Source organism: Pseudophryne corroboree, chromosome 11 (assembly GCF_028390025.1).
Source record: "Pseudophryne corroboree isolate aPseCor3 chromosome 11, aPseCor3.hap2, whole genome shotgun sequence".
NCBI classification, from domain to species: domain Eukaryota; kingdom Metazoa; phylum Chordata; class Amphibia; order Anura; family Myobatrachidae; genus Pseudophryne; species Pseudophryne corroboree.
This window is the reverse complement of record NC_086454.1, coordinates 69,075,070-69,092,509: the sequence shown is the minus strand read 5'-3', so window position 1 is coordinate 69,092,509 and position 17,440 is coordinate 69,075,070. Positions and strand designations below refer to the sequence as shown.

Sequence of the window (17,440 nt, the reverse complement as noted above, 5' to 3'; positions counted from 1 at the left end):
AGTTTAGCTTTTCATCAAGAAGTATTTTCCTAACACAATTTTAAGGATGTTATGGAAATAAATATGGGTTAAATGTCAATGATTCTCTAGCTATGATGACTAAACTGACTCTCAAATTACTGTACCTTGGGAAACTTACTTTTTTACAGACATTTTAACACTTTCTGTGTTATTCTCTTTTTAATGTACTCTAAATTTATTTTGCAGTTTACCCAATATGATGAAGGCTATTTTGTAAAAATTCATCTATTTACCTTAACATAGGCATATTTCTACAAATTAACTTATGTTGAAATAGGGTGAAGTTTTGTTGTTTGTCGTCTTCTGACATGGATGGCATCTTTAAACTTTTTTACATTGGTTACAAAAGTGCCAAAGTGAAAGCAGATAAAGGTTTTACACATCTTATTTTGTTATGCATCAACAAAAAACTACATACTGGTGTGATAAAAAGGTATCAAGCAAAGGTACTGCTGAGATATGAACTCAGGATCTCCTGTTTACTAGACAGGCACTTTAACCAACTAAGCCACAGCACCACTTGCACTGCCTTACATATAATGACAAATTATATGTCTAAAGTATAATATTTTTTATTATTTTTATATATTTTTTTGAAACTAGTATTTTATTAATTCTTTAAACAGTTGGAAACTTACAGTAAGTTATATAATGCTTTTTTCTCCTTTATTTTGTAAATACAGGCTCTACATTCTTACAATGTTTGTTCAAGTCACTTGTTAATATGCTTTATTGTAATAGATATTATGGCGTTCTTATTAATGTAGTCATCCCTGGGAAATTAAAGTCAGTCTATTGTTGGTACTCATACAGTTAAAAAGTAATCGTGAAATGAAAACATGAGATCTCAATGATAGAATTATTGTTAACATTTTATCTGGAAGCTTGCTCAATAAATGGAAAGATTTATTTCTGGAATTGCTTTCCTAACACAATATTGTTTATGTTAAGTAACAAATAATCCATTATTTTCTATTGCTCCCTAAACTCTGATGACTAAATTGTCTATCAATTTATCTTGAGAAACTCACATTGTTACTGACTTTTGTTTAAACATTTCCTCTGACTGGACACCATATTGTTCCTGGAGATTGCTCAGACATGATGATTGGCAATTTCTGGAATTCTTTTCTAGTTACCTTGGCATCAATTTACTTCTACAAAATAACTGATATTAAAAAAGGGGAATATTGCATTTTTTGTGTTTTCTGATTTGGACTGTATCTAGAAATGTGGTACATATTACTAAACACGTGAGAAAGGGTAAAGGCTGCTGAAGCATTCACATGTCTTTTTGTGATGAATTATCAACAAACTATGTTCTGAGTTGATGAAAATAAATGAAAAGCGCTGCTGAGATTTGAAGTCAGGATCTCCTGTTTACTAGACAGGCGCTTTAACCAACTAAGCCACAGCACCACATGATGCCCTGGAGCTTCACAAAGAAAAATGATATATCTAAGATATGCTATTTGGTAACAATTTTTGCTATTCTTATAACTATTGCTTTATCAATTTTTCAAACCGGTGGAAATTTAGAGTATAAATAGAAAGTTGTGTTCTCTCTTTTCATTCATGATTTACAGCACCTTCATTCTTAAAATATCTTGTCAAAGTAATTTTCTAATTTTTTTTAGCACTTTTATTGATTTCTCTGTAAGTAATGCTACATGGGAATAAATGTCAATTAATTTTTGATATTCAGAAAACAAAAACATGTAGTAAAATTAAGAACTCTGTTTTAAAAAGTCAGAATTATGGTTAGCATTCTTTATTGCTTTATTGATGCTTTTTCAAGAGAAGTTTAGCTTTTCATCAAGAAGTATTTTCCTAACACAATTTTTAAGGATGTTATGGAAATAAATATGGGTTAAATGTCAATGATTCTCTAGCTATGATGACTAAACTGACTCTCAAATTACTGTACCTTGGGAAACTTACTTTTTTACAGACATTTTAACACTTTCTGTGTTATTCTCTTTTTAATGTACTCTAAATTAATTTTGCAGTTTACCCAATATGATGAAGGCTATTTTGTAAAAATTCATCTATTTACCTTAACATAGGCATATTTCTACAAATTAACTTAAGTTGAAATAGGGTGAAGTTTTGTTGTTTGTCGTCTTCTGACATGGATGGCATCTTTAAACTTTTTTACATTGGTGACCAAATGTGCCAAAGTGAAAGCAGATAAAGGTTTTACACATCTTATTTTGTTATGCATCAACAAAAAACTACATACTGGTGTGATAAAAAGGTATCAAGCAAAGGTACTGCTGAGATATGAACTCAGGATCTCCTGTTTACTAGACAGGCACTTTAACCAACTAAGCCACAGCACCACTTGCACTGCCTTACATATAATGACAAATTATATGTCTAAAGTATAATATTTTTTATTATTTTTATATATTTTTTGAAACTAGTATTTTATTAATTCTTTAAACAGTTGGAAACTTACAGTAAGTTATATAATGCTTTTTTCTCCTTTATTTTGTATATACAGGCCCTACATTCTTACAATGTTTGTTCAAGTCACTTGTTAATATGCTTTATTGTAATAGATATTATGGCGTTCTTATTAATGTAATCATCCCTGGGAAATTAAAGTCAGTCTATTGTTGGTACTCATACAGTTAAAAAGTAATCGTGAAATGAAAACATGAGATCTCAATGATAGAATTATTGTTAACATTTTATCTGGAAGCTTGCTCAATAAATGGAAAGATTTATTTCTGGAATTGCTTTCCTAACACAATATTGTTTATGTTAAGTAACAAATAATCCATTATTTTCTATTGCTCCCTAAACTCTGATGACTAAATTGTCTATCAATTTATCTCGAGAAACTCACATTGTTACTGACTTTTGTTTAAACATTTCCTCTGACTGGACACCATATTGTTCCTGGAGATTGCTCAGACATGATGATTGGCAATTTCTGGAATTCTTTTCTAGTTACCTTGGCATCAATTTACTTCTACAAAATAACTGATATTAAAAAAGGGGAATATTGCATTTTTTGTGTTTTCTGATTTGGACTGTATCTAGAAATGTGGTACATATTACTGAACATGTGAGAAAGGGTAAAGGCTGCTGAAGCATTCACATGTCTTTTTGTGATGAATTATCAACAAACTATGTTCTGAGTTGATGAAAATAAATGAAAAGCGCTGCTGAGATTTGAAGTCAGGATCTCCTGTTTACTAGACAGGCGCTTTAACCAACTAAGCCACAGCACCACATGATGCCCTGGAGCTTCACAAAGAAAAATGATATATCTAAGATATGCTATTTGGTAACAATTTTTGATATTCTTATAACTATTGCTTTATCAATTTTTCAAACCGGTGGAAATTTAGAGTATAAATAGAAAGTTGTGTTCTCTCTTTTCATTCATGATTTATAGCACCTTCATTCTTAAAATATCTTGTCAAAGTAATTTTCTAAATTTTTTTAGCACTTTTATTGATTTCTCTGTAAGTAATGCTACATGGGAATAAATGTCAATTAATTTTTGATATTCAGAAAACAAAAACATGTAGTAAAATTAAGAACTCTGTTTTAAAAAGTCAGAATTATGGTTAGCATTCTTTATTGATGCTTTTTCAAGAGAAGTTTAGCTTTTCATCAAGAAGTATTTTCCTAACACAATTTTAAGGATGTTATGGAAATAAATATGGGTTAAATGTCAATGATTCTCTAGCTATGATGACTAAACTGACTCTCAAATTACTGTACCTTGGGAAACTTACTTTTTTACAGACATTTTAACACTTTCTGTGTTATTCTCTTTTTAATGTACTCTAAATTAATTTTGCAGTTTACCCAATATGATGAAGGCTATTTTGTAAAAATTCATCTATTTACCTTAACATAGGCATATTTCTACAAATTTACTTATGTTGAAATAGGGTGAAGTTTTGTTGTTTGTCGTCTTCTGACATGGATGGCATCTTTAAACTTTTTTACATTGGTTACAAAAGTGCCAAAGTGAAAGCAGATAAAGGTTTTACACATCTTATTTTGTTATGCATCAACAAAAAACTACATACTGGTGTGATAAAAAGGTATCAAGCAAAGGTACTGCTGAGATATGAACTCAGGATCTCCTGTTTACTAGACAGGCACTTTAACCAACTAAGCCACAGCACCACTTGCACTGCCTTACATATAATGACAAATTATATGTCTAAAGTATAATATTTTTTATTATTTTTATATATTTTTTTGAAACTAGTATTTTATTAATTCTTTAAACAGTTGGAAACTTACAGTAAGTTATATAATGCTTTTTTCTCCTTTATTTTGTAAATACAGGCTCTACATTCTTACAATGTTTGTTCAAGTCACTTGTTAATATGCTTTATTGTAATAGATATTATGGCGTTCTTATTAATGTAGTCATCCCTGGGAAATTAAAGTCAGTCTATTGTTGGTACTCATACAGTTAAAAAGTATTCGTGAAATGAAAACATGAGATCTCAATGATAGAATTATTGTTAACATTTTATCTGGAAGCTTGCTCAATAAATGGAAAGATTTATTTCTGGAATTGCTTTCCTAACACAATATTGTTTATGTTAAGTAACAAATAATCCATTATTTTCTATTGCTCCCTAAACTCTGATGACTAAATTGTCTATCAATTTATCTTGAGAAACTCACATTGTTACTGACTTTTGTTTAAACATTTCCTCTGACTGGACACCATATTGTTCCTGGAGATTGCTCAGACATGATGATTGGCAATTTCTGGAATTCTTTTCTAGTTACCTTGGCATCAATTTACTTCTACAAAATAACTGATATTAAAAAAGGGGAATATTGCATTTTTTGTGTTTTCTGATTTGGACTGTATCTAGAAATGTGGTACATATTACTGAACACGTGAGAAAGGGTAAAGGCTGCTGAAGCATTCACATGTCTTTTTGTGATGAATTATCAACAAACTATGTTCTGAGTTGATGAAAATAAATGAAAAGCGCTGCTGAGATTTGAAGTCAGGATCTCCTGTTTACTAGACAGGCGCTTTAACCAACTAAGCCACAGCACCACATGATGCCCTGGAGCTTCACAAAGAAAAATGATATATCTAAGATATGCTATTTGGTAACAATTTTTGATATTCTTATAACTATTGCTTTATCAATTTTTCAAACCAGTGGAAATTTAGAGTATAAATAGAAAGTTGTGTTCTCTCTTTTCATTCATGATTTACAGCACCTTCATTCTTAAAATATCTTGTCAAAGTAATTTTCTAATTTTTTTTAGCACTTTTATTGATTTCTCTGTAAGTAATGCTACATGGGAATAAATGTCAATTAATTTTTGATATTCAGAAAACAAAAACATGTAGTAAAATTAAGAACTCTGTTTTAAAAAGTCAGAATTATGGTTAGCATTCTTTATTGCTTTATTGATGCTTTTTCAAGAGAAGTTTAGCTTTTCATCAAGAAGTATTTTCCTAACACAATTTTAAGGATGTTATGGAAATAAATATGGGTTAAATGTCAATGATTCTCTAGCTATGATGACTAAACTGACTCTCAAATTACTGTACCTTGGGAAACTTACTTTTTTACAGACATTTTAACACTTTCTGTGTTATTCTCTTTTTAATGTACTCTAAATTAATTTTGCAGTTTACCCAATATGATGAAGGCTATTTTGTAAAAATTCATCTATTTACCTTAACATAGGCATATTTCTACAAATTAACTTATGTTGAAATAGGGTGAAGTTTTGTTGTTTGTCGTCTTCTGACATGGATGGCATCTTTAAACTTTTTTACATTGGTGACCAAATGTGCCAAAGTGAAAGCAGATAAAGGTTTTACACATCTTATTTTGTTATGCATCAACAAAAAACTACATACTGGTGTGATAAAAAGGTATCAAGCAAAGGTACTGCTGAGATATGAACTCAGGATCTCCTGTTTACTAGACAGGCACTTTAACCAACTAAGCCACAGCACCACTTGCACTGCCTTACATATAATGACAAATTATATGTCTAAAGTATAATATTTTTTATTATTTTTATATATTTTTTGAAACTAGTATTTTATTAATTCTTTAAACAGTTGGAAACTTACAGTAAGTTATATAATGCTTTTTTCTCCTTTATTTTGTATATACAGGCCTTACATTCTTACAATGTTTGTTCAAGTCACTTGTTAATATGCTTTATTGTAATAGATATTATGGCGTTCTTATTAATGTAGTCATCCCTGGGAAATTAAAGTCAGTCTATTGTTGGTACTCATACAGTTAAAAAGTAATCGTGAAATGAAAACATGAGATCTCAATGATAGAATTATTGTTAACATTTTATCTGGAAGCTTGCTCAATAAATGGAAAGATTTATTTCTGGAATTGCTTTCCTAACACAATATTGTTTATGTTAAGTAACAAATAATCCATTATTTTCTATTGCTCCCTAAACTCTGATGACTAAATTGTCTATCAATTTATCTCAAGAAACTCACATTGTTACTGACTTTTGTTTAAACATTTCCTCTGACTGGACACCATATTGTTCCTGGAGATTGCTCAGACATGATGATTGGCAATTTCTGGAATTCTTTTCTAGTTACCTTGGCATCAATTTACTTCTACAAAATAACTGATATTAAAAAAGGGGAATATTGCATTTTTTGTGTTTTCTGATTTGGACTGTATCTAGAAATGTGGTACATATTACTGAACATGTGAGAAAGGGTAAAGGCTGCTGAAGCATTCACATGTCTTTTTGTGATGAATTATCAACAAACTATGTTCTGAGTTGATGAAAATAAATGAAAAGCGCTGCTGAGATTTGAAGTCAGGATCTCCTGTTTACTAGACAGGCGCTTTAACCAACTAAGCCACAGCACCACATGATGCCCTGGAGCTTCACAAAGAAAAATGATATATCTAAGATATGCTATTTGGTAACAATTTTTGATATTCTTATAACTATTGCTTTATCAATTTTTCAAACCGGTGGAAATTTAGAGTATAAATAGAAAGTTGTGTTCTCTCTTTTCATTCATGATTTACAGCACCTTCATTCTTAAAATATCTTGTCAAAGTAATTTTCTAATTTTTTTTAGCACTTTTATTGATTTCTCTGTAAGTAATGCTACATGGCAATAAATGTCAATTAATTTTTGATATTCAGAAAACAAAAACATGTAGTAAAATTAAGAACTCTGTTTTAAAAAGTCAGAATTATGGTTAGCATTCTTTATTGATGCTTTTTCAAGAGAAGTTTAGCTTTTCATCAAGAAGTATTTTCCTAACACAATTTTAAGGATGTTATGGAAATAAATATGGGTTAAATGTCAATGATTCTCTAGCTATGATGACTAAACTGACTCTCAAATTACTGTACCTTGGGAAACTTACTTTTTTACAGACATTTTAACACTTTCTGTGTTATTCTCTTTTTAATGTACTCTAAATTTATTTTGCAGTTTACCCAATATGATGAAGGCTATTTTGTAAAAATTCATCTATTTACCTTAACATAGGCATATTTCTACAAATTAACTTATGTTGAAATAGGGTGAAGTTTTGTTGTTTGTCGTCTTCTGACATGGATGGCATCTTTAAACTTTTTTACATTGGTTACAAAAGTGCCAAAGTGAAAGCAGATAAAGGTTTTACACATCTTATTTTGTTATGCATCAACAAAAAACTACATACTGGTGTGATAAAAAGGTATCAAGCAAAGGTACTGCTGAGATATGAACTCAGGATCTCCTGTTTACTAGACAGGCACTTTAACCAACTAAGCCACAGCACCACTTGCACTGCCTTACATATAATGACAAATTATATGTCTAAAGTATAATATTTTTTATTATTTTTATATATTTTTTTGAAACTAGTATTTTATTAATTCTTTAAACAGTTGGAAACTTACAGTAAGTTATATAATGCTTTTTTCTCCTTTATTTTGTAAATACAGGCTCTACATTCTTACAATGTTTGTTCAAGTCACTTGTTAATATGCTTTATTGTAATAGATATTATGGCGTTCTTATTAATGTAGTCATCCCTGGGAAATTAAAGTCAGTCTATTGTTGGTACTCATACAGTTAAAAAGTATTCGTGAAATGAAAACATGAGATCTCAATGATAGAATTATTGTTAACATTTTATCTGGAAGCTTGCTCAATAAATGGAAAGATTTATTTCTGGAATTGCTTTCCTAACACAATATTGTTTATGTTAAGTAACAAATAATCCATTATTTTCTATTGCTCCCTAAACTCTGATGACTAAATTGTCTATCAATTTATCTTGAGAAACTCACATTGTTACTGACTTTTGTTTAAACATTTCCTCTGACTGGACACCATATTGTTCCTGGAGATTGCTCAGACATGATGATTGGCAATTTCTGGAATTCTTTTCTAGTTACCTTGGCATCAATTTACTTCTACAAAATAACTGATATTAAAAAAGGGGAATATTGCATTTTTTGTGTTTTCTGATTTGGACTGTATCTAGAAATGTGGTACATATTACTGAACACGTGAGAAAGGGTAAAGGCTGCTGAAGCATTCACATGTCTTTTTGTGATGAATTATCAACAAACTATGTTCTGAGTTGATGAAAATAAATGAAAAGCGCTGCTGAGATTTGAAGTCAGGATCTCCTGTTTACTAGACAGGCGCTTTAACCAACTAAGCCACAGCACCACATGATGCCCTGGAGCTTCACAAAGAAAAATGATATATCTAAGATATGCTATTTGGTAACAATTTTTGATATTCTTATAACTATTGCTTTATCAATTTTTCAAACCGGTGGAAATTTAGAGTATAAATAGAAAGTTGTGTTCTCTCTTTTCATTCATGATTTACAGCACCTTCATTCTTAAAATATCTTGTCAAAGTAATTTTCTAATTTTTTTTAGCACTTTTATTGATTTCTCTGTAAGTAATGCTACATGGGAATAAATGTCAATTAATTTTTGATATTCAGAAAACAAAAACATGTAGTAAAATTAAGAACTCTGTTTTAAAAAGTCAGAATTATGGTTAGCATTCTTTATTGCTTTATTGATGCTTTTTCAAGAGAAGTTTAGCTTTTCATCAAGAAGTATTTTCCTAACACAATTTTAAGGATGTTATGGAAATAAATATGGGTTAAATGTCAATGATTCTCTAGCTATGATGACTAAACTGACTCTCAAATTACTGTACCTTGGGAAACTTACTTTTTTACAGACATTTTAACACTTTCTGTGTTATTCTCTTTTTAATGTACTCTAAATTAATTTTGCAGTTTACCCAATATGATGAAGGCTATTTTGTAAAAATTCATCTATTTACCTTAACATAGGCATATTTCTACAAATTAACTTATGTTGAAATAGGGTGAAGTTTTGTTGTTTGTCGTCTTCTGACATGGATGGCATCTTTAAACTTTTTTACATTGGTGACCAAATGTGCCAAAGTGAAAGCAGATAAAGGTTTTACACATCTTATTTTGTTATGCATCAACAAAAAACTACATACTGGTGTGATAAAAAGGTATCAAGCAAAGGTACTGCTGAGATATGAACTCAGGATCTCCTGTTTACTAGACAGGCACTTTAACCAACTAAGCCACAGCACCACTTGCACTGCCTTACATATAATGACAAATTATATGTCTAAAGTATAATATTTTTTATTATTTTTATATATTTTTTGAAACTAGTATTTTATTAATTCTTTAAACAGTTGGAAACTTACAGTAAGTTATATAATGCTTTTTTCTCCTTTATTTTGTATATACAGGCCTTACATTCTTACAATGTTTGTTCAAGTCACTTGTTAATATGCTTTATTGTAATAGATATTATGGCGTTCTTATTAATGTAGTCATCCCTGGGAAATTAAAGTCAGTCTATTGTTGGTACTCATACAGTTAAAAAGTAATCGTGAAATGAAAACATGAGATCTCAATGATAGAATTATTGTTAACATTTTATCTGGAAGCTTGCTCAATAAATGGAAAGATTTATTTCTGGAATTGCGTTCCTAACACAATATTGTTTATGTTAAGTAACAAATAATCCATTATTTTCTATTGCTCCCTAAACTCTGATGACTAAATTGTCTATCAATTTATCTCAAGAAACTCACATTGTTACTGACTTTTGTTTAAACATTTCCTCTGACTGGACACCATATTGTTCCTGGAGATTGCTCAGACATGATGATTGGCAATTTCTGGAATTCTTTTCTAGTTACCTTGGCATCAATTTACTTCTACAAAATAACTGATATTAAAAAAGGGGAATATTGCATTTTTTGTGTTTTCTGATTTGGACTGTATCTAGAAATGTGGTACATATTACTGAACATGTGAGAAAGGGTAAAGGCTGCTGAAGCATTCACATGTCTTTTTGTGATGAATTATCAACAAACTATGTTCTGAGTTGATGAAAATAAATGAAAAGCGCTGCTGAGATTTGAAGTCAGGATCTCCTGTTTACTAGACAGGCGCTTTAACCAACTAAGCCACAGCACCACATGATGCCCTGGAGCTTCACAAAGAAAAATGATATATCTAAGATATGCTATTTGGTAACAATTTTTGATATTCTTATAACTATTGCTTTATCAATTTTTCAAACCGGTGGAAATTTAGAGTATAAATAGAAAGTTGTGTTCTCTCTTTTCATTCATGATTTACAGCACCTTCATTCTTAAAATATCTTGTCAAAGTAATTTTCTAATTTTTTTTAGCACTTTTATTGATTTCTCTGTAAGTAATGCTACATGGGAATAAATGTCAATTAATTTTTGATATTCAGAAAACAAAAACATGTAGTAAAATTAAGAACTCTGTTTTAAAAAGTCAGAATTATGGTTAGCATTCTTTATTGCTTTATTGATGCTTTTTCAAGAGAAGTTTAGCTTTTCATCAAGAAGTATTTTCCTAACACAATTTTAAGGATGTTATGGAAATAAATATGGGTTAAATGTCAATGATTCTCTAGCTATGATGACTAAACTGACTCTCAAATTACTGTACCTTGGGAAACTTACTTTTTTACAGACATTTTAACACTTTCTGTGTTATTCTCTTTTTAATGTACTCTAAATTAATTTTGCAGTTTACCCAATATGATGAAGGCTATTTTGTAAAAATTCATCTATTTACCTTAACATAGGCATATTTCTACAAATTAACTTATGTTGAAATAGGGTGAAGTTTTGTTGTTTGTCGTCTTCTGACATGGATGGCATCTTTAAACTTTTTTACATTGGTGACCAAATGTGCCAAAGTGAAAGCAGATAAAGGTTTTACACATCTTATTTTGTTATGCATCAACAAAAAACTACATACTGGTGTGATAAAAAGGTATCAAGCAAAGGTACTGCTGAGATATGAACTCAGGATCTCCTGTTTACTAGACAGGCACTTTAACCAACTAAGCCACAGCACCACTTGCACTGCCTTACATATAATGACAAATTATATGTCTAAAGTATAATATTTTTTATTATTTTTATATATTTTTTGAAACTAGTATTTTATTAATTCTTTAAACAGTTGGAAACTTACAGTAAGTTATATAATGCTTTTTTCTCCTTTATTTTGTATATACAGGCCTTACATTCTTACAATGTTTGTTCAAGTCACTTGTTAATATGCTTTATTGTAATAGATATTATGGCGTTCTTATTAATGTAGTCATCCCTGGGAAATTAAAGTCAGTCTATTGTTGGTACTCATACAGTTAAAAAGTAATCGTGAAATGAAAACATGAGATCTCAATGATAGAATTATTGTTAACATTTTATCTGGAAGCTTGCTCAATAAATGGAAAGATTTATTTCTGGAATTGCTTTCCTAACACAATATTGTTTATGTTAAGTAACAAATAATCCATTATTTTCTATTGCTCCCTAAACTCTGATGACTAAATTGTCTATCAATTTATCTCAAGAAACTCACATTGTTACTGACTTTTGTTTAAACATTTCCTCTGACTGGACACCATATTGTTCCTGGAGATTGCTCAGACATGATGATTGGCAATTTCTGGAATTCTTTTCTAGTTACCTTGGCATCAATTTACTTCTACAAAATAACTGATATTAAAAAAGGGGAATATTGCATTTTTTGTGTTTTCTGATTTGGACTGTATCTAGAAATGTGGTACATATTACTGAACATGTGAGAAAGGGTAAAGGCTGCTGAAGCATTCACATGTCTTTTTGTGATGAATTATCAACAAACTATGTTCTGAGTTGATGAAAATAAATGAAAAGCGCTGCTGAGATTTGAAGTCAGGATCTCCTGTTTACTAGACAGGCGCTTTAACCAACTAAGCCACAGCACCACATGATGCCCTGGAGCTTCACAAAGAAAAATGATATATCTAAGATATGCTATTTGGTAACAATTTTTGATATTCTTATAACTATTGCTTTATCAATTTTTCAAACCGGTGGAAATTTAGAGTATAAATAGAAAGTTGTGTTCTCTCTTTTCATTCATGATTTACAGCACCTTCATTCTTAAAATATCTTGTCAAAGTAATTTTCTAATTTTTTTTAGCACTTTTATTGATTTCTCTGTAAGTAATGCTACATGGCAATAAATGTCAATTAATTTTTGATATTCAGAAAACAAAAACATGTAGTAAAATTAAGAACTCTGTTTTAAAAAGTCAGAATTATGGTTAGCATTCTTTATTGATGCTTTTTCAAGAGAAGTTTAGCTTTTCATCAAGAAGTATTTTCCTAACACAATTTTAAGGATGTTATGGAAATAAATATGGGTTAAATGTCAATGATTCTCTAGCTATGATGACTAAACTGACTCTCAAATTACTGTACCTTGGGAAACTTACTTTTTTACAGACATTTTAACACTTTCTGTGTTATTCTCTTTTTAATGTACTCTAAATTAATTTTGCAGTTTACCCAATATGATGAAGGCTATTTTGTAAAAATTCATCTATTTACCTTAACATAGGCATATTTCTACAAATTAACTTAAGTTGAAATAGGGTGAAGTTTTGTTGTTTGTCGTCTTCTGACATGGATGGCATCTTTAAACTTTTTTACATTGGTGACCAAATGTGCCAAAGTGAAAGCAGATAAAGGTTTTACACATCTTATTTTGTTATGCATCAACAAAAAACTACATACTGGTGTGATAAAAAGGTATCAAGCAAAGGTACTGCTGAGATATGAACTCAGGATCTCCTGTTTACTAGACAGGCACTTTAACCAACTAAGCCACAGCACCACTTGCACTGCCTTACATATAATGACAAATTATATGTCTAAAGTATAATATTTTTTATTATTTTTATATATTTTTTGAAACTAGTATTTTATTAATTCTTTAAACAGTTGGAAACTTACAGTAAGTTATATAATGCTTTTTTCTCCTTTATTTTGTATATACAGGCCCTACATTCTTACAATGTTTGTTCAAGTCACTTGTTAATATGCTTTATTGTAATAGATATTATGGCGTTCTTATTAATGTAATCATCCCTGGGAAATTAAAGTCAGTCTATTGTTGGTACTCATACAGTTAAAAAGTAATCGTGAAATGAAAACATGAGATCTCAATGATAGAATTATTGTTAACATTTTATCTGGAAGCTTGCTCAATAAATGGAAAGATTTATTTCTGGAATTGCTTTCCTAACACAATATTGTTTATGTTAAGTAACAAATAATCCATTATTTTCTATTGCTCCCTAAACTCTGATGACTAAATTGTCTATCAATTTATCTCGAGAAACTCACATTGTTACTGACTTTTGTTTAAACATTTCCTCTGACTGGACACCATATTGTTCCTGGAGATTGCTCAGACATGATGATTGGCAATTTCTGGAATTCTTTTCTAGTTACCTTGGCATCAATTTACTTCTACAAAATAACTGATATTAAAAAAGGGGAATATTGCATTTTTTGTGTTTTCTGATTTGGACTGTATCTAGAAATGTGGTACATATTACTGAACATGTGAGAAAGGGTAAAGGCTGCTGAAGCATTCACATGTCTTTTTGTGATGAATTATCAACAAACTATGTTCTGAGTTGATGAAAATAAATGAAAAGCGCTGCTGAGATTTGAAGTCAGGATCTCCTGTTTACTAGACAGGCGCTTTAACCAACTAAGCCACAGCACCACATGATGCCCTGGAGCTTCACAAAGAAAAATGATATATCTAAGATATGCTATTTGGTAACAATTTTTGATATTCTTATAACTATTGCTTTATCAATTTTTCAAACCGGTGGAAATTTAGAGTATAAATAGAAAGTTGTGTTCTCTCTTTTCATTCATGATTTATAGCACCTTCATTCTTAAAATATCTTGTCAAAGTAATTTTCTAAATTTTTTTAGCACTTTTATTGATTTCTCTGTAAGTAATGCTACATGGGAATAAATGTCAATTAATTTTTGATATTCAGAAAACAAAAACATGTAGTAAAATTAAGAACTCTGTTTTAAAAAGTCAGAATTATGGTTAGCATTCTTTATTGATGCTTTTTCAAGAGAAGTTTAGCTTTTCATCAAGAAGTATTTTCCTAACACAATTTTAAGGATGTTATGGAAATAAATATGGGTTAAATGTCAATGATTCTCTAGCTATGATGACTAAACTGACTCTCAAATTACTGTACCTTGGGAAACTTACTTTTTTACAGACATTTTAACACTTTCTGTGTTATTCTCTTTTTAATGTACTCTAAATTAATTTTGCAGTTTACCCAATATGATGAAGGCTATTTTGTAAAAATTCATCTATTTACCTTAACATAGGCATATTTCTACAAATTAACTTATGTTGAAATAGGGTGAAGTTTTGTTGTTTGTCGTCTTCTGACATGGATGGCATCTTTAAACTTTTTTACATTGGTTACAAAAGTGCCAAAGTGAAAGCAGATAAAGGTTTTACACATCTTATTTTGTTATGCATCAACAAAAAACTACATACTGGTGTGATAAAAAGGTATCAAGCAAAGGTACTGCTGAGATATGAACTCAGGATCTCCTGTTTACTAGACAGGCACTTTAACCAACTAAGCCACAGCACCACTTGCACTGCCTTACATATAATGACAAATTATATGTCTAAAGTATAATATTTTTTATTATTTTTATATATTTTTTTGAAACTAGTATTTTATTAATTCTTTAAACAGTTGGAAACTTACAGTAAGTTATATAATGCTTTTTTCTCCTTTATTTTGTAAATACAGGCTCTACATTCTTACAATGTTTGTTCAAGTCACTTGTTAATATGCTTTATTGTAATAGATATTATGGCGTTCTTATTAATGTAGTCATCCCTGGGAAATTAAAGTCAGTCTATTGTTGGTACTCATACAGTTAAAAAGTATTCGTGAAATGAAAACATGAGATCTCAATGATAGAATTATTGTTAACATTTTATCTGGAAGCTTGCTCAATAAATGGAAAGATTTATTTCTGGAATTGCTTTCCTAACACAATATTGTTTATGTTAAGTAACAAATAATCCATTATTTTCTATTGCTCCCTAAACTCTGATGACTAAATTGTCTATCAATTTATCTTGAGAAACTCACATTGTTACTGACTTTTGTTTAAACATTTCCTCTGACTGGACACCATATTGTTCCTGGAGATTGCTCAGACATGATGATTGGCAATTTCTGGAATTCTTTTCTAGTTACCTTGGCATCAATTTACTTCTACAAAATAACTGATATTAAAAAAGGGGAATATTGCATTTTTTGTGTTTTCTGATTTGGACTGTATCTAGAAATGTGGTACATATTACTGAACACGTGAGAAAGGGTAAAGGCTGCTGAAGCATTCACATGTCTTTTTGTGATGAATTATCAACAAACTATGTTCTGAGTTGATGAAAATAAATGAAAAGCGCTGCTGAGATTTGAAGTCAGGATCTCCTGTTTACTAGACAGGCGCTTTAACCAACTAAGCCACAGCACCACATGATGCCCTGGAGCTTCACAAAGAAAAATGATATATCTAAGATATGCTATTTGGTAACAATTTTTGATATTCTTATAACTATTGCTTTACCAATTTTTCAAACCGGTGGAAATTTAGAGTATAAATAGAAAGTTGTGTTCTCTCTTTTCATTCATGATTTACAGCACCTTCATTCTTAAAATATCTTGTCAAAGTAATTTTCTAATTTTTTTTAGCACTTTTATTGATTTCTCTGTAAGTAATGCTACATGGGAATAAATGTCAATTAATTTTTGATATTCAGAAAACAAAAACATGTAGTAAAATTAAGAACTCTGTTTTAAAAAGTCAGAATTATGGTTAGCATTCTTTATTGCTTTATTGATGCTTTTTCAAGAGAAGTTTAGCTTTTCATCAAGAAGTATTTTCCTAACACAATTTTAAGGATGTTATGGAAATAAATATGGGTTAAATGTCAATGATTCTCTAGCTATGATGACTAAACTGACTCTCAAATTACTGTACCTTGGGAAACTTACTTTTTTACAGACATTTTAACACTTTCTGTGTTATTCTCTTTTTAATGTACTCTAAATTAATTTTGCAGTTTACCCAATATGATGAAGGCTATTTTGTAAAAATTCATCTATTTACCTTAACATAGGCATATTTCTACAAATTAACTTATGTTGAAATAGGGTGAAGTTTTGTTGTTTGTCGTCTTCTGACATGGATGGCATCTTTAAACTTTTTTACATTGGTGACCAAATGTGCCAAAGTGAAAGCAGATAAAGGTTTTACACATCTTATTTTGTTATGCATCAACAAAAAACTACATACTGGTGTGATAAAAAGGTATCAAGCAAAGGTACTGCTGAGATATGAACTCAGGATCTCCTGTTTACTAGACAGGCACTTTAACCAACTAAGCCACAGCACCACTTGCACTGCCTTACATATAATGACAAATTATATGTCTAAAGTATAATATTTTTTATTATTTTTATATATTTTTTGAAACTAGTATTTTATTAATTCTTTAAACAGTTGGAAACTTACAGTAAGTTATATAATGCTTTTTTCTCCTTTATTTTGTAAATACAGGCTCTACATTCTTACAATGTTTGTTCAAGTCACTTGTTAATATGCTTTATTGTAATAGATATTATGGCGTTCTTATTAATGTAGTCATCCCTGGGAAATTAAAGTCAGTCTATTGTTGGTACTCATACAGTTAAAAAGTATTCGTGAAATGAAAACATGAGATCTCAATGATAGAATTATTGTTAACATTTTATCTGGAAGCTTGCTCAATAAATGGAAAGATTTATTTCTGGAATTGCTTTCCTAACACAATATTGTTTATGTTAAGTAACAAATAATCCATTATTTTCTATTGCTCCCTAAACTCTGATGACTAAATTGTCTATCAATTTATCTTGAGAAACTCACATTGTTACTGACTTTTGTTTA

The 17,440-nt window shown here is 30.0% G+C and overlaps 19 non-coding genes across 19 annotated transcripts; all 19 read right to left on the bottom strand.

Moving 5' to 3' along the window:
* Positions 1 to 465: 465 nt before the first annotated feature.
* TRNAT-AGU (transfer RNA threonine (anticodon AGU)) lies at positions 466 to 539 on the bottom strand. Its single transcript has one exon. It is a non-coding gene; the product is annotated as a tRNA-Thr (tRNA).
* An 827-nt stretch (positions 540 to 1,366) lies between these two features.
* Positions 1,367 to 1,440, bottom strand: TRNAT-AGU (transfer RNA threonine (anticodon AGU)). Its single transcript has one exon. It is a non-coding gene; the product is annotated as a tRNA-Thr (tRNA).
* Positions 1,441 to 2,289: 849 nt separating this feature from the next.
* TRNAT-AGU (transfer RNA threonine (anticodon AGU)) lies at positions 2,290 to 2,363 on the bottom strand. The gene has a single exon. It is a non-coding gene; the product is annotated as a tRNA-Thr (tRNA).
* Positions 2,364 to 3,189: 826 nt separating this feature from the next.
* Positions 3,190 to 3,263, bottom strand: TRNAT-AGU (transfer RNA threonine (anticodon AGU)). Its single transcript has one exon. It is a non-coding gene; the product is annotated as a tRNA-Thr (tRNA).
* An 839-nt stretch (positions 3,264 to 4,102) lies between these two features.
* Positions 4,103 to 4,176, bottom strand: TRNAT-AGU (transfer RNA threonine (anticodon AGU)). The gene has a single exon. It is a non-coding gene; the product is annotated as a tRNA-Thr (tRNA).
* Positions 4,177 to 5,003: 827 nt separating this feature from the next.
* TRNAT-AGU (transfer RNA threonine (anticodon AGU)) lies at positions 5,004 to 5,077 on the bottom strand. Its single transcript has one exon. It is a non-coding gene; the product is annotated as a tRNA-Thr (tRNA).
* An 848-nt stretch (positions 5,078 to 5,925) lies between these two features.
* TRNAT-AGU (transfer RNA threonine (anticodon AGU)) lies at positions 5,926 to 5,999 on the bottom strand. The gene has a single exon. It is a non-coding gene; the product is annotated as a tRNA-Thr (tRNA).
* Positions 6,000 to 6,825: 826 nt separating this feature from the next.
* Positions 6,826 to 6,899, bottom strand: TRNAT-AGU (transfer RNA threonine (anticodon AGU)). The gene has a single exon. It is a non-coding gene; the product is annotated as a tRNA-Thr (tRNA).
* An 839-nt stretch (positions 6,900 to 7,738) lies between these two features.
* TRNAT-AGU (transfer RNA threonine (anticodon AGU)) lies at positions 7,739 to 7,812 on the bottom strand. The gene has a single exon. It is a non-coding gene; the product is annotated as a tRNA-Thr (tRNA).
* Positions 7,813 to 8,639: 827 nt separating this feature from the next.
* On the bottom strand, positions 8,640 to 8,713 carry TRNAT-AGU (transfer RNA threonine (anticodon AGU)). The gene has a single exon. It is a non-coding gene; the product is annotated as a tRNA-Thr (tRNA).
* Positions 8,714 to 9,561: 848 nt separating this feature from the next.
* TRNAT-AGU (transfer RNA threonine (anticodon AGU)) lies at positions 9,562 to 9,635 on the bottom strand. The gene has a single exon. It is a non-coding gene; the product is annotated as a tRNA-Thr (tRNA).
* Positions 9,636 to 10,461: 826 nt separating this feature from the next.
* TRNAT-AGU (transfer RNA threonine (anticodon AGU)) lies at positions 10,462 to 10,535 on the bottom strand. Its single transcript has one exon. It is a non-coding gene; the product is annotated as a tRNA-Thr (tRNA).
* An 848-nt stretch (positions 10,536 to 11,383) lies between these two features.
* TRNAT-AGU (transfer RNA threonine (anticodon AGU)) lies at positions 11,384 to 11,457 on the bottom strand. The gene has a single exon. It is a non-coding gene; the product is annotated as a tRNA-Thr (tRNA).
* An 826-nt stretch (positions 11,458 to 12,283) lies between these two features.
* On the bottom strand, positions 12,284 to 12,357 carry TRNAT-AGU (transfer RNA threonine (anticodon AGU)). Its single transcript has one exon. It is a non-coding gene; the product is annotated as a tRNA-Thr (tRNA).
* Positions 12,358 to 13,197: 840 nt separating this feature from the next.
* TRNAT-AGU (transfer RNA threonine (anticodon AGU)) lies at positions 13,198 to 13,271 on the bottom strand. Its single transcript has one exon. It is a non-coding gene; the product is annotated as a tRNA-Thr (tRNA).
* An 826-nt stretch (positions 13,272 to 14,097) lies between these two features.
* On the bottom strand, positions 14,098 to 14,171 carry TRNAT-AGU (transfer RNA threonine (anticodon AGU)). Its single transcript has one exon. It is a non-coding gene; the product is annotated as a tRNA-Thr (tRNA).
* An 839-nt stretch (positions 14,172 to 15,010) lies between these two features.
* TRNAT-AGU (transfer RNA threonine (anticodon AGU)) lies at positions 15,011 to 15,084 on the bottom strand. The gene has a single exon. It is a non-coding gene; the product is annotated as a tRNA-Thr (tRNA).
* An 827-nt stretch (positions 15,085 to 15,911) lies between these two features.
* On the bottom strand, positions 15,912 to 15,985 carry TRNAT-AGU (transfer RNA threonine (anticodon AGU)). Its single transcript has one exon. It is a non-coding gene; the product is annotated as a tRNA-Thr (tRNA).
* Positions 15,986 to 16,833: 848 nt separating this feature from the next.
* On the bottom strand, positions 16,834 to 16,907 carry TRNAT-AGU (transfer RNA threonine (anticodon AGU)). The gene has a single exon. It is a non-coding gene; the product is annotated as a tRNA-Thr (tRNA).
* Positions 16,908 to 17,440: the final 533 nt, after the last annotated feature.